This window comes from Perognathus longimembris, chromosome 3 (genome assembly GCF_023159225.1).
Source record: "Perognathus longimembris pacificus isolate PPM17 chromosome 3, ASM2315922v1, whole genome shotgun sequence".
NCBI classification, from domain to species: domain Eukaryota; kingdom Metazoa; phylum Chordata; class Mammalia; order Rodentia; family Heteromyidae; genus Perognathus; species Perognathus longimembris.
This window is the reverse complement of record NC_063163.1, coordinates 84,386,229-84,401,859: the sequence shown is the minus strand read 5'-3', so window position 1 is coordinate 84,401,859 and position 15,631 is coordinate 84,386,229.

Sequence of the window (15,631 nt, the reverse complement as noted above, 5' to 3'; positions counted from 1 at the left end):
AGCCGGGTCCCAGGAATGCCGGCCTTTCTGCCAGGCCATTCCCCTACCCCCACTCCACCCCCACCCCCGCCCCCCTCGGTGGCCCTGGCTGTTCCCGGTGCTGGCTGTAATCCGGCCTCCTCAGGCGCCCCCTTGTGGTCATTTGAGTAGGCGACATAACTTTTTGTATTTGATTTGTAAGCGTCGTACAAAGCAAGTTCAATTCCATTCCAATTATGAGTACAGTGCGTCCTGGGGCTTGAACTCAGGACCTGGGCGCTGTCCCTGAGCTTTCTTTTCCCTAAGCCACCGGAGCCACAGCACCACTTCTGTTTTCTGGTGGGGTTTTTTGTTTGTTTTTTTTTTTTGCTAGTTAATTGAAGATAAGAGTCTCAGGGCCTTTCCTGCCCCGGCTGGCCTTGGGCGTGATCCTCAGGTCTCAGACTCCTGAGCCGCTAGCGTAGGCCAGTGCCCAGCTGGCTTTTTACTTTGGTGCTGGGCAGGAAGCGGGGAGCCCTCGAGTGAGCTCTAGAAATGAGCTACATCCCAGCCCTTTGTGCCGCGGTAGGATCTCGCTGCTACACAGTCCGGGAAGGCCTCGAGCTTGCTATTCTTCCCAACGCTGGAATTACAGGCCCGCACCCCCACACCTGACCACAGCCTTGATTCTCAGCAGGCAGACCGTTCCCCATTCCAGGGTGAAATCGCACGGGTGGGGAGGTGTTCTGGGAATTGCTGAAGGAGCAAGAAGAGCACAAGACCAGAGTGAGCGTGGGAGGCTGGCTGGCTGGACCTGTGCTTGTGCTAACCCCAGCTATAATAACGCCCAAGCGCACCTTGATCGTGAGGGGGCCTTACAAACATTCTTTACCACGCCATGGCCATCTCAGAAACTTCAAGCTGTAGAGCCAAGTACCAAAGAGCATGGCTGTAGTCCCAGCTACTCCAGAGGCTGAGACAGAATCGCTTGAGCCAGGCATGATAACGAAGCCCCATCCTTAGGGGAAAAAAAATTATATTTTTTTTTTTTAAATAAAGCCTGGTGCTCCAGCCTCCTCTGGGAATGTTGTGGAGGTTCTTTTCTGGAGACAGGAAAACCCTTCCTGGGGTGCTGCCGAGGCTTTGGGGGATGGAGGGAGCCTGTGACCCCTGCCCTGCCTCAGTAGATGTGACTATTAATTATCTCTGCTTAACAAAAGGGAAGGCCGAAGCGGGGGCCGGGAGGTGAGGGGCTGGTTATCTGTAAGCCTTGGAGACAAAATTCTGGAGCCAGGGGTTTGGGATCGCCGAGAGATCAGAGGGATCAGAGGCGAACTTATCTCCGGGCGGATAAGATCAGAGCGGCCGGCCAGCCAGGCTGGGGCAGGTGCTGTGTGTGCTCTCGGCAGCGGCGACCAGCTCTCTGCGCCCCCGGTTTCCTTTCAGAGGTAAATAAAGAGGAATCACATGGGGGCCATCATAAAAACAAAACAAAACAAAACAAGAAACAGCAGGAATGACAGGAGTGAGCTCTCAGCAGGACCGACAGGAGCGAGCTGCACAGGGGTCCCCTACCGAATTCCAGAACCTCCTGGGGGGTGAGGGGGGCGGGGGGGGGGGGGGGGGGGGCCGGTGTGAAGAAACAACTCACTTTTTTGTTTGTTGTTTTCAGGGAAAGTTTGGGGCTGTTCCTCCAGGCTCCCTGGGTTTAAGGTTCCAAGGTCTTAAGGGATTTTTTTCTTATCCACTCAGGGGTCATTTTGCAACTAAAGCAGGACCCAGCATTCCCATTAGCAATACTGGATACCTTTCTCAGCTGACCCGCGGGGGGCGGGCGGGGTGGGGGAGGGGGGGGAGAGGGGGGAAGACCACAAATCTGCCAAATTAAGTAAATGAAGGCTCGGTTGGTGATGAAATGTAACTTAGTGTCAGGACCAATTTAACTCTTAGCAAAAAGAAAAGACAGAGAAGGTCTCCCCAAGACAGCCCCCCCCCCACAAAAAAGTCGAAAAGCTTGAGTTGAACACAAGCCCAAGGAGTTCCACAGCCAAAATTTTATAATAATTGTTGCAGCTGGATGATAGGGCAGACCTGTGTGTGTGTGTGTCCTGGGGCTTGAACTTGGGGCCTGGGCACTGCCTCCTGATTTTTTTTTTGATCAAAGCTAGCTCTCTACCACTTAAGCACAGCACCACTTCCAGTTTTCTGGTGGTTCATTGGAGATAAGGGTCTCATGGACTCTCCTGGCCAGGCTGACTTTGAACCATGCTCTTTAGATCTCAGCTTCCTGAGTAGTTAGGATGACAGGTGTGAGCCACCACAGCCCAGCTCCTAAACATATTTTAAAGCGCTCCTTGGTCGCCCCTCCTCCCCTAGGTCCAGCGGGGCAGCTCAGGACCCTGCCCTGGGGCCAAGGTGGTTTGAATTGTTGCTGGGTGGCTGAGGTCTCTAGGACGGAAACAAAGCTGAAGAATGGGTAAACCAAAGTTTGCCTGCGCTTCTTTTAAAATTCCTGAAAGCGAGAAGCAGTAAATGAATAAATGAGTCTATCTTTGGTGTGCCCCACCCCCGGCTGCTGGCCCCAGGGCTCCTCCCAGTGGTGTTTTTTTTTTTTTCCTAAGGCTGGAAACAGTTGTCCCCCCAGAGTTAAAAAGCCACCCCATCCCAGCTTTCAAAGAGAACTGGTTGCATTTCAATGTCGACTCCAGGTCTCGGCTGGAATTCCTTGAGACCCAGTGGCGTCTGATTGTCCTGCACTGAGACAAGAAATCGTTAGCCCTAATTAAGGTCTCCCCAGCAGGCTGGCCTGGCTGGCCCCTTAGGCTGGACTGCATTCCCTCCATCGCTGTGGGGAAGCCTGGAGGAGGGGCCCCAGGGCCTGGCTTTCTCTTCTGTTGTGTCCATTGGAGATGGTCAGTTTGGGGAAAAGCACCCTGAATCTTAAAAAGAAGCTTCTCATGCCAGGTGCTGCTAGCGACTCAGGAGCCTGAAATCTGGAGAGGAGTGAACAACTGAGCCAGTGAATAAATGAGTGAGAGACCCATCAGGCTAGTGAATAAGTGAATGAATGAGCAGGTAAGGGGATTGATTTAGCAAGAGAATAGATGGATAGAGGAATAAATAGGTGGATGGATAGATGGATGGGTGAGTGGATGGAGGATGGATGGATGGGTGGGTGGATAGATGGATGGATGGAGGATGGATGGATGGATGGGTGGATAGATGGATGGGTGGATGGATGGGTGGATGGATGGATGGATGGAGAATGGATGGATGGGTGGGTGGATGGATGGGTGGATGGATGGATGGAGAATGGATGGATGGGTGGATAGATGGATGGGTGGATGGATGGGTGGATGGATGGATGGATGGATGGGTAGGTGGATGGATGGGTGGATGGATGGATGGAGAATGGATGGATGGATGGGTGGATGGATGGAGGATGGATGGATGGGTGGGTGGATGGACAGCTGAGTGTCATCTGGGGTACGTGAGCAACATCTGACTTGGTTTCTGATGGAGTTCTCTTTATTGATGGCTCCCACACATGATTACCGTTCACCATGAAAACCAGACCATGACAGACAAATGTTTCCCATGTCTGGAGCCATTTGTTTGTTCCTTTGTTTGGTTTAATTTTGCTAAATGAATCATGATCTGTACACTTCAGGCCAGAGTTCCTCCATCTTTCATTACCGTGTCCTCCGGCTGTCCGTGTTTGTGAGGTGCCATGTATCATGTCAACGCCTGTGTGCTGCTTGGCGATCACTGCCAGGTAGCAGGGACATCCGTCCCCCCTAACACTTATCATTTCTTCATACATTTTTGGTTTTGGGTATCAGTCCTGGGGCTTGAACTCGGGGCTTGAGCACTGTCCCTGAGCTTCTTTTGCTCAAGGCTAATGCTCTACTACCTGAGCCACAGTGCCACTTCTGCCCTTTTCTGTGTATGTGGTGCGGAGGAATTGAACCCCCAGGGCTCCATGCCTGCTAGGCAAGCACTTGACCACTAAGCCACATTCCCAGCCCCCCTTACCCAAACACCAAATACTTCTGAAAAGGAAAGGGAGAGAAGAGATGGAGGAGCCACACCCAACTCCCGTGATACCTTAATATCACAAACCCACTAATTTAGTCTATATAATCTAGAGGCCTATATAGTCTCTTTATCATTCATCTATCTATCTATCATTCATCTATCTATCATCTGTCTATACTGTATATGTAGGGAAAGTACAGTTTTCAGTACCCTTCCAAAATCGGTTTCCACTCACATCTACGACGTGATCTAAACGACACCCCCTCCCCCAAACTGCTCACTGCCCCTCACTCCCCTTGTCGGGTTGGCTTAAAAGGGGAGGGGTCCCCTAAGACCCCCAGTACGAGGCTATCCAAAGACACGCAGCACATTTCCATTCGGAAGGCTCGTACCAGCTATTTGTCATTTCTGAGTCTCTGTGGAGATGATCACCTTCAAAACTGAAGTGGAAGACTGGGTGGGGGGGGGGCATGGCTCAAGGGGTAGAGCGCCTTGTCTAGTGCAAATTCTAGGATGACTCAAACACAAAAACAAAGGTGATGTTCCTTTTCTTTTCTTTCTTTCTTTCCTGCCCCCACAAAAAAATATCAACAATGTGAATTCTTCTTTAGCCTCTGAAAAGTTTGGGCCCCCCCCCCGGAGCTGGCATGTTCTGGGGGTCCCCCTTCCTGCTGGCCTGTAATGAATCCCCAAGCCTCAGTGGCCTCTCTCAAGTGGTCTTCAAGGGCTTCACCTGGAGCCAGCCAGGGTGCACAGTGGCCCTCCTTACATTCTGACCCCCCCCCCCCATTTCTGCTGGCCAGGGATGGGGAACATCGTACGATCAGCTTTGTGGGGTCTGCCCACCCCCCGGCCCCCGTCCTCCCCCTCCAGGGGCTGTGGTCAGTTCCAGGAAGGACAAGAGCGTGGGAGAGGCTAGGGTAAAAGAGGTCACGGGACGGAGGCCACCTTCACCTCCTTGCGGGGGTGTCCCCCACCCCGACAGCAGTGGGTGCTGTCCTTCCTGCCCATAGAGGGGCCGTGGCTGTCCCTTTCTGCTGTTCCGGGAAGGCCGTGGAGGCTTGAAGTGTGGAGGTCGGAGGTGGCAAGAGTCTGCTGAGGCTCATGTCCTTTTTCCTTGGCTTGGAGATCTCCTGGCTTTCAGACCGTGACACAACATAGTTCAAGAGTTTGGTACCAACTCACGAGGAATGTTCTAGAAAGAAAAGCCAAGTGATGTGCACCAGACTCCGGGCCTTGACTCTTGCTGTGACTCTCTTGCCAAGGGCTCTGGCATTCCCACCTGTGCAATGTGCCCATCTCCCAGCGGCCCACGCAGAGGAGCCCAGGAAAGATCCTACCCGAGCCCCCCGCTGGGCCCCGGGTGGACAGCATCTGTTTGCAGACCATTCCATTCGTGTGCTAGGAAGGGCCGGCAGGGTGCCACAGACCAGGACACAAGACAAACCCCGCCATGCTAATCCCCTTATCAGCTCCATAAGTGTGTACCCTCAGGCCAGGTCTGCACACTTCCGGTCTTCCAGCCAGGGCAGGGCACTTGTGGCCTTGTGTGGGGGGGATTTAGAAGGTAAACTGATAGGGCCCAGCCAGCCGTGGTCGTGCATGCCTGTAATCTCAACACTCAAGAGGGTCTCAAGTTCAAGGCCAGCCTGGGCCACACAGCCAGATCCTGTGTCAAGACAAAACAAAGAAAAGAATGGCACTGTAGAGTTGGGGATGGGGCCCCATGGGAGAGAGATGAAGACAGGATGCACTTTGGGGGCTCCTGGTTTCTAGATGATCCCCTAGATGCCACTGTGCCCTGGTGGACAGGTTGCTGTGCTCTGCAGCTGGGCCCTTGCGGGCTGTGAAATGGAAATGCACGGATTTCCCATTGTCCCAGTGTCTGGGAGGGAGTGGAGAGAATGGGGGGGAGGGAAGGGAGCCCCATAAATGTAACAATAGCAGGCGGGTCAGCCCCCGGGCTTTGGGCTCTGCCTTCTGCACTAGCTCCCCCACCAAACATTCTGTTATCAGGCTCCCCCCCACCCCAAACATTCTGTTATCAGGCCTGCTTTGGTTTGGTTTGGGGTTTGGGTGTTTTGTGCCAGGGATCCAACCCAGGGCCTTGTGCCTGCCAGGCAGGTACTCTAGCCCTGAGCTGTACACCCCAGCCCTGTCAGCCCTGTTTGGAAAATCGGGGAGGGGGGAAATAGAGGCAGCACCTAAGGAGCCTTTTGAGGGTCACACAGCTCCACAGCAAAGAGAGGGGGGGGGGCGGATAAAATATCTGACTCTAGCATTCACTGTCCCTGGCTAAGAAATTACAGACTTGTTTTCTGTTTCCTTCTGGAGCTGCAGTTCAATTTACTTAATTTTGTTTTTGAACACACACGTGCCCTTTGTTGCTTTGCTAACTGCTATTTTAGAAGTGTGTTCCAAGAGCAGAATTGCGAGGTGCTGGCCGGCCTCTGGATAGGGTTTTGAGGGGAGACAAAGGTTATTGACCTCCATGGCAAATTGGCTCAGCCTGCGGGCCTGGCCCTCCCTCTCCTGGGGTTTTGTTCTTGCCCTCTCTCCTTAGCTACCCAGGGCCTTGTTCCCCGGGACAAAACAAATAGGGCTGTCAGGGCCAAGCTGGCCTCTTCAAACACACAATGAGAAACAATTACAGCCATAATTCAGACGAGGGATGTTAAAACGCTCCCAACACATCCCCCAGGTCTTCCTAAATTATCTGGGTAATTGCCTCCATTTTCAGCTTAGATTTGGGTTCTGAAAATCCTGGGGCTTCCACATGATGAATCATAAGATTCTCCTTTAGGCCTGAGTCAAAGGGGACTTAGGAGCTGGGATTGGGCGTGGGGGCGGGGGAAGGGACAGGAGAAGACCTCGCATGTCAACATGAAATCAGCATTGGATGGGGGTCAGGGTCTGGGGTTGGGGAGCTCACCGACCACCTGAGCCCAGGCTGGCCCACATGGCCAGGAATGTGGTCTGGGATAGGAGAGGGGAGAAAGGAGGGAGAAGGGAGGGAGGGAGGGAGGAGCTGAGAAGTAGGGAAGAGGAGGGGAAGTTATTGTAAGCTCTTTTCTGTGCCATGAATGGCTGCAAGGTTAGAGAGAACAAACATGACCTTATGTCTCCTGCATTCAACCTAAAGAAAAGGGAATCACCAACCCAGCCATGCAGTGCAGTTGGCCTTTGTCTGCAGCTTTGTCTGCCTTTGGGATTGGCTCCCTGGCAGCCATTCTGTGGCAAAGCAGCTTCACCTTGAGTCTGCAGGGCGCCACCGGCTGCCATGCAGGCTTTGATCCCACAGCCTGTTGTTTCGGAGGGAGCCTGTCTTTGCCCAGTGTAAGCCAGTGCCTTTTCCCAGCAGCCTTTGCTCCCTGCCCTTGCGAGTGAGTGACCTTTGGCAAAGGAGTGGGCAATTTTATTGAGGACCCACTCAGTGCTCTGGGCGTCTTCCTCAAGCCAGAGCTCATTTAGAACTTTTCAACTCATAATAGTAACCTCATTTAGCATCTTCAAATGATGGTGGGGTCTGCTGGCCTGGAGTGATTTTGGGGGTCTCAGTCAATGTCACGAGACCTGAGCCCCACACCTGTAAATCTGATTAACATTGAAAAATGGGTGCAGTAGCAATGTCTTCCTTCAGGTCAAGAGTGACTACATTTTTTTCTAAGAAAAGGTCTGGAAATTGCCGGGCTCTGGTGGCTCACACCTGCACTCTTGGTTATTCAGGAGGCTAGATATGAGGAACAAGGTTCAAAGCCAGCCTGGGCAGAAAAACCTGAGACACTCCTGTCTCCAATTAACCAGCAAAAAGCTAGGCTGGCTCAAATGGCAGAGCACCAGCTGTGAGTGAAAAGACTGAGAACTCAAGGGCCTGAGTTCAAGCCCTAGTGCTGGAACAGGACCAAAAAAAAAAAAAAAAAAAAAAGAGGCAGGGGGAAGGGGTGTCAGGATGCAGGAGGCATGATTCAGGTGGTACAGTTCTTGTCTTGCAAATTCAAGGCCCTGGGTTCAAAACCCAGCACCACCGAAGTGAAACAAATCACTTTGTAGGCAGCCTAGATGATGGCATACAGGGCAGGCCCCTCAGCCAAAGAGGCAACCTAGCTCCCAGCACTCCGGACCCCAAACCAGCCCTAGAGGTCAGCTCACCCTATCAAAGGATGTGGTAAGGGACTAGGAATATGGCCTAGTGGCAGAGGGCTTGCCTTGTATACATGGAGCCCTGGGTTCGATTTCTCAGCACCACATATATAGAAAAAGCCAGAAGTGGCATTGTGGCTCAAGTGGCAGAGTGCTAGCCTTGAGCAAAAAGAAGCCAGGGATGGGACAGTGCTCAGGCCCTGAGTTCAAGCCCCAGGACTGGTGCAAAAAAACAAAACCAAAAACAAAGGATGTGGTAACATTGAGACCTAAGTTGAAATGTTCCCCTCCCCGCCCCGCCCCATCTCCCCAGAGCCTGGGTGGGGCATCACCCTGGGGACCCCCAGCAAAGGCAGTGGTAGCACATCAAGGTTGCCTTTTGCCAACCTGAAGCCTTGTCAAATCTGAAGATATTTTTCTTGTGACACCAGAGACGCCTGCCTCCCCCACTCCAGAGAATTCCAAATGCCAGCAGTGTCCCAGTTAAAACCCAACCACAGGGGTTGTGGGGGGAACACTTGTGGTTTGGGGGGCTGAAGCTGGAACTGCTGTCATGTTTATTTGTTTGTTTATTATTTTTGTGCCTATCTTCAAGCTTGAACTCAGGGCCTCAATGCTGTTCCTGAGCTTTTATGCTCAAGGCCACGTAAGCCACGCTTCCACGTTGGGATTTTTTTTTTTTTAGTAGTTGGTTAGAAATAAGAGTCTCATGGACTTTCCTGCCTGGGCTAGATTTGAACCACAATCTTCAGATCTCAGACCCCTGAGTAGCTAAGGTTGCAGGTGTGAGCCACTGGGCTCATTCATCTGTTTATCTGTTATTGAGGCCTCCTGGCAAACCATCCATCACTTAGCGACACCCTAGATCTCTGATTTTCAGAGAATGACCAGGAAGTTTGATTCTGTGTGAGAAGAGAAAGGGCCCCTCCGTGATAACTGACATAGGAAAGGCCCTATGCACTTCCCCCAAGCAGCCAGCAGGTGGCGGCAAAGGAACGGCATAAGCAAGGCTGGAGGGGAGGGCACAGCTCAAAGTTCTCTTCCCCATCTGCCTTTCCCCGGAGCTGGGAGCTGGACAGGTAGCTTGAATTCTTTTCCCCAGGGGAGGAAGAAGCCAACCGGCACTGCTGATGGATAGAAGTTCCCACTTCCTCTTTTGACCTCTCTGTCCCAACTCACGGGCCTGGATGCCCAGATAAAGTGGGAAATAACAGAGCTTTGATGCCAAAGGAAACCATCTCCAAAGTGGCCTGTTTCGGGGCAAGTAAGGGAAAAAGGCACCTTGTCTCCGGCTCCCAGCAAGGAATATATCCACACTGCACTGGTGATTTGCTTTGAAGAAACTCGGGGGTGTGTGTGGAATAGATTAGTGGGGGGCTTGTTGGGGGCTGGAATGTGGGAGTTTGGAGGAGGCCGGTGAGGGTGGAGAGAATGGGCCAGCCATTGCTCCATACGGTCTTGATGGAGATCAATCTTGCTTTGACACCAGGAAGAGATCCATCCATAAGTGGCCAGACAAGACAGGGCATGGAGAAGGATTTATTTAGGCTGGGCTTGGGGGTGATGGGGGTATGGGGAGGATGGAAAGAGAAGGCTGATTCTCTTCCTTTAATCATTCTATAACGTGGAGGATATTTCTTCGTGTGTTTGCCGTGTGTGTGTGTGTGTGTGTGTGTGTGTGTGTGTGTGTGTTCTGTCTGTTTTGCTCAGATAAAAAGTGAAAGAGACGCAGAGGATACTGGAGAAAACACATCCAGGACAGCCTCTCCCTTCGGTGTGCATTTGGGGCTATTTCTAGGCCACAGAGACAAAAAGCAATAATTCTCTGCTTTGGAAAAAGGGTGGGGGGGGTGAGTCTCATCTTCACCTTGTTCATGTGACCCTCAGATCCCAGACGATCTCCTGCCAACAAACACAAGTCTGCCCTCCAAAACTCAAACCCCAGTGCTGGCCCACACCTGTCATCCCAGCATGTCAGAGGCTGAAGTTCCAAGTTCAAGGCCAGCCCAAGCTACATAGGAGCTACTCTTGCTCTCAAATGCTCAAGCTCTCTCTCTCTCTTTCTCTCTCCCCCTCTCTCTCTCTCACACACACACACACATACACACGCATACAGTCCAAACCCCTAGTTCTACCAGCTGGCTTTACTGAAAAGTCCTTGCCCTGCTAAAACAGCCACAGCAGATGGGCCAGGTCCTTACAATAATCCTATCTCGGTAACTTACACCGAGGCCCGGGAAGCTGCCACTGGGACCTTCCTAGACTCCTTCCCTCCTCCCCTCCCCACCAGGACCTCCCTCTAGACTGCCCTCCCCCCACCGGGACCTCCCCCGAAGCTCCTTTTGGCCTTGATCTCGAGGTGGGAGGCATCTAGTAAAAAGTAATTTTGTTTTATGAAATGTAGTTTCCTTTTATTACCTTCGCTAGCCCAAGAGAGGGTGACCTTCGCGACAGGAAATTAACACAGAACTCATTGAGGGTGATAATGGCGGTTCATAATCTTTTGACTGATAAGTCAATATCATTAATTAATCAAGTAATTGCATAGCACTTGAGTTTCCCCACCCCGAGGTCTGGAGACTTAGCCTTCAAATAAGCAAGAGAGACAAAGAGACAGACAGACAGACGCGGAGTTTTCCTTAGCCTAGTAAATGCCCTGTACTATCTGACTGGGCTTCTACATCGACGAGGAGTGTCTTAAACCACAGGTTCCCCACCCCCTAAATGCACATCTGCCCAGCAACATACTTTTGTAGATGATGTCAAGCAATGGACTAAAGTCGCGCAGGAAAAGGGGCGCCAGCTCCTGGCATAAAAAGATTAAAACAAAATAATAATCACATCAAAGATGCAGGAGCTGGGGACTAGAATCGGCTGGGTAAACGCGGCAAGAAGGAAGTTGGCGCCCCAGCGTCCGTGTGGGAACAGTGAGGAGAGAGGCCAGTGGCTCTCACGGGCGGGCGGGTGGGTGGGCCGGGGCAGGCAAGGGCTGTCTGTGCAGGCCAGCAGAAACACGGGGCGATTTCCCAACCCCAGCACCAGCAACCACAGCCCGGCTCAAACAGTGCCCGATTGCATTTCAAAAGCTCAACTAGATCTGCGGCCTGGGATCCTAGGATGGGGCTGGGGGGGGGGGGCCGCGAGGAAGCCCAGGCAGTACCAACCAGGCTCCCCCAAAGACGGGAGATCCAAGAGGCACAGGCCTGAAGAACTCCAGCCCAGCCCCGTGTCTGGGGCACGCGGCACCTCCATTGAGCTCTGGGCTCGGGTGCAATTTTGTCCCTTCCCCAGACTGCAGCCAGCCCGGTGCTGGCATTGGCACTTGATGCCTGGACCCACGGTGCCCAGACGGCAGGGCTGCATCCCACGCTCCCCTTCTCTCTTTGCTCTGGAGAATCTGTGTCTCTAGGGCTGCCCTCACTGCTCAACAGTGGTCAAGAGTTGGAAACCAACCGGGGAGGGAATGGGGGCGGGGGGGGGGATTGCATTTGCTGAGATTCTTAGTACCTACATGGAGGCTTGCAGTCAGCCCTTACCAAGTGTGGCCCGTGGGCTGGGCAGACGGCCTCCCCTGCTGGGTCAGGGTGGATCTGAAGTCCAGAGACACCAAGAGGCTGAGTCTGGCTTCCTGACCTGGCAGAAGAGATGGATTTAGTTCTCAGGCTGCCCTGCTGCCCATGGCCCACAGATTCCAAGATCCATTGTAATTCTCCCCTTTCCCAACACCCCGAGGGGGACATGTCTGGTGTCTGTTGCAGGGATCCTCCCCCGCCCCCCCCCAGCTTGTCTGTCTCCAGCCAGTGTGTCCTCGTCCACCTAGGCACAAAGCACCCACACACACACCCAACACCCCAATCCTTGCCCCCTTCCGTGTTTCCCGATACACAAGAGAGATTGGAAGGCCAACATAAAGACAGCTTCCACATTTCACAACAGATTCGCAAATTCTGCATTGTTGTAAGGGTGGGGGGGGGCGGAATAAAACACCAGAGAGCTCGGAAATACCAAACTCAGACATCCATTTCTCTACATCCGGGACACAGACACACCTCCACCTGACCGGACTTAGAGTGGAGTCTAGAACTCTCCTGGATGGCAACTAATTCTCTTTCCACAGTCCTCCTCCCCCCCCGCCCCGCCCACCCTCATCTTGTACAATTTAACTATCTTGTGCTTAGGCTTCTTCCTTGGTAAAACAGGGCTTTAAAAGAAAATTCGAGGAGCGCACCTTTCGGGTTATTTTGGGGGATCGTTTTTTGTGGGGTGCTTCGTGGAGCGCCTGGCATCAGCACCGGCGTAAGCCCTGGGTGCTAGCTATTTTTATTATGGTTGCGATGTGTACTTTGAACGCCGACATCTGCAACGTATACTTCTTGATTACACGCATCTTGATTATAAAACAACTCCAGTGCATTTACATCCGGAACTGTCTCCAGCCTGAACTCCGAACTCCAAATTGGAAGAGACGCCTGCCGAGGGGGCATGCACACGTGCGCACACGCGTGTCCTTCAACACCTGCAGTTCCTGGCCTGAGTCGCATCCCCTCCCCCAGGTGGGACCGGATGGAGCCGTGGTCCAGAAACTTCGCTGTTCCCCCCCCCCCCCGCCCCCCTCAGCCCCTCTCCGGGCTGTTTGCGGTGAAGTCCACTTTGGAAATCAGCAGAGCAGAACACTGGTGACAGGAAGCACTGCAGAGGACGGCTGCCTGTGTCCGTGTGTCTGTCCGTGTGTCGGTCTGTCTTCTAGCTTAGGGGAAAGGTCAGAACCCAGGTTTCCCTTTGGGAATGGAATTATAATTTTATACTCAAGAACTCCCACACCCGCGGTGGGTCCTGGGACAGTGCAGAGGTGAAAAGGAGCCCCATGGACGCGGGTCCAGCAGGCCCTGGGTTTGCAAGCGCCCACGGTTTGCAGAAGCTGGTGGAGGGGGCTCCAGAATCCAGGGAGAGAGGGAGGGAAGGAGGGAGGGGGAGCACAGGGTTGTGACCTCGGCCTCTGCCTGGTCGCGCCCTTCGGGCCCCAGCAATTAGCACGGAGAGGTCAGCAGGAACCCGGACGCCTCTTCCCGGCCTCAAAGCGCAGCAAACGGTGACCCTCGCCCCTCCCCCTGCGGGTCCCCGACGCCAGGGCGCAGCCGGGCTCGGAGCCGACCTTCCCCGACTGGCGGGGGAGGAGGGGGTGCTCCGGCCGGCACCCGCCTTTGTCACCTTAAATCTACAAATCACCAGCTCCCCCAGCGCTGCGGACTACCGTCGGGGACCTGGGGGGTGGGGAGAGGGGACGGAGGGGCCGGCTCCCTGGAGAGGTGGCCTTTGTCCCCGGAGGAACATTGGCTGTTCCAGCCAGGAGCCAGCCAGGCCCAGGAACGCTGTGCCCACCTGGGTGGCGTTGGAGGCCTCTAAGGGGGGATGGGGTTATCGGCTCACCCTGGCCTTAGGTGACCCCCCCCACCCGATGGGGGTCCCCCCATATACACAGAGCAGCAAATGTGTGGTGCGAGAACATTGGGAGCCACATCTACACGAGTTCTTCCAACATCTCTGGGCAATCCAGAGGAGAGAAGGCTGAGGGTGATCCTCTCCCCCCACCCCACCCCCCCGCAAATAAAGACGGACTCCTCGCCTGGTCTCAGGAACACAGAAAAGTGGCTTGCGGGGCTGGGCGCGGGGGGCAGAGGGGAAACGTCCCTTACAGCCCGGCAAGTGCCGGGTGCCGAGTGAGCCGCGGCCACCAGAGCGCATGGATGGGCCAGGCAGATAGGTGGCACTCGAAGCCCGGGGGAAGAGAAGGGAAGATTTAAAAAAAAAAAAAAAACAAAAAAAAACAAAAAAACCACAACCAAAGCAGGTTGAGGCGCCGGCCCCGGCGTCCGCCGCCGCCACCATAAAGCCCGCGGCGAGATTGCGCCGGCGCCAGGTGAGTAATAGACCTTCGAAATGCGGGGCGATTGCGCGCCGGCCTCCGTCCGCCAGCGCCACCGGAGTTACTCATTAACATCGCCATCCAGCACGGAGACGTGCGGGAGATGACCAATAAAGAAATCATTTGAAAGGAAGGAGAGGCTAGCCCCCCAGGCTGGCACACCGTGCCCCGATGTGTGTGGGTGAGGGTGCCCAAGGTAGGGGGGGGAGGTCACAACTGTAATAGACAAGAAAAGCTCCCCCCACCCCAGCACCACCCCATCCCGCTTAGAGACCGAAGTTATTTTCTCCCCAATTTGGGAGCGCACAGCCGGGACGCAGAAACCGCGCACGCTTTTTCGTTGGGTCGAGACTTCCGCGCGCCCTGGAAATCTCCACCCCACCCCCACCCCCACCCCGCGCCCGCCCCAGGTCACTAGATCCTCCAAGCCCTTCCTTACCACTCGGATTGTCTCCCCCTCCTCCCTAAGCGGCTCGGGAGAGGCAGTTGTGGGGGGGGGAGTCCCCACGTGCCCAGCTCAAATGGAAGGGGCTTTGCTCTCCTCCCCAAAAGGTCTCCACCCGGATCCTCTTCCGGGGACGAGAAGGGAGTGGGGGTGGGAGAACTAGCTGGTCAAGAGGCCTGGAGGTGACAGGGACTTGGGGCCCGGCTGGCGGGCTCCGAGGTGAGAGGTGGGGGGTGGGGAGTCAGCCGCCAGGCCGGCACCGGCTGGGTCTACGCGCTTGGCCCCCTGGGCTAGACGAGGCATAAGGGCTAAGTCCCCTGAACTGTCCTCAGCCGCCCCTCCTCCCTGGCCTTCCCACCCCCACCCCAGGCAAACACACACCTCCAAGGCCAGGTTGGGAGCCTGGGGAGACCAAGCCACCCCAGCGGATCTCATCAATTTTATTGAATGATTCCAAGATAAATTGGACTTCCAAAAGCAAACTCCCTGACCAGCCTTTGGAGGACTTGGGGAGGGTGCCCCCCAACCCCCACTCAGGGTGGCTCTTCTTCTGGAGGAGCTTAAATGTGTGGCCCAGATTTTCACCTTCCCGCTGCAAGGAAAAATGTCCCGCTCCTCGTGTAACACAGCTAAGTGTGCAGGAGAGCCAGCTGTGCTTCGCACTCGGGGGCGCCTCCTTGGGGCGTCCAGGCCTAGCCTGGGCCAGATCGGAGGCCCCTGGGAGGCACCGGGTGTGTATGGGGAGTTGGGGAGCTTTCGGCCTGTTTCTCTCATCACCGAGGGGGGCTTCCTAACCAAGCCCCTTCCTCTGCAAAACCCGGGGTGGGCGGAAGAGTTTTAGAAATGGATTGCCCAGATCAATGTAGACTGGAAGGAAAACGTTCCTAGTGCAGCTTTGCTTTGTTTTTTTGTTCTTTTGGTTAAGTTTTTGTTGGGGGGGGGGGCGGTCGGTGGGAAAAAGCTGACTGGAGCCAGAGGAGCTGAGTTTTTCTTGCTATTAGAATGGAAGTATCTGCAATTAGTATTCCTTGGGAATTTTAATCAGGCAGCTTCCGTTGTGCGATTCTTATTTTCAGATAGTTACGCGGCTTTTTGTTTTTTAGCTTTGGAACCTCAGTGACATCTCA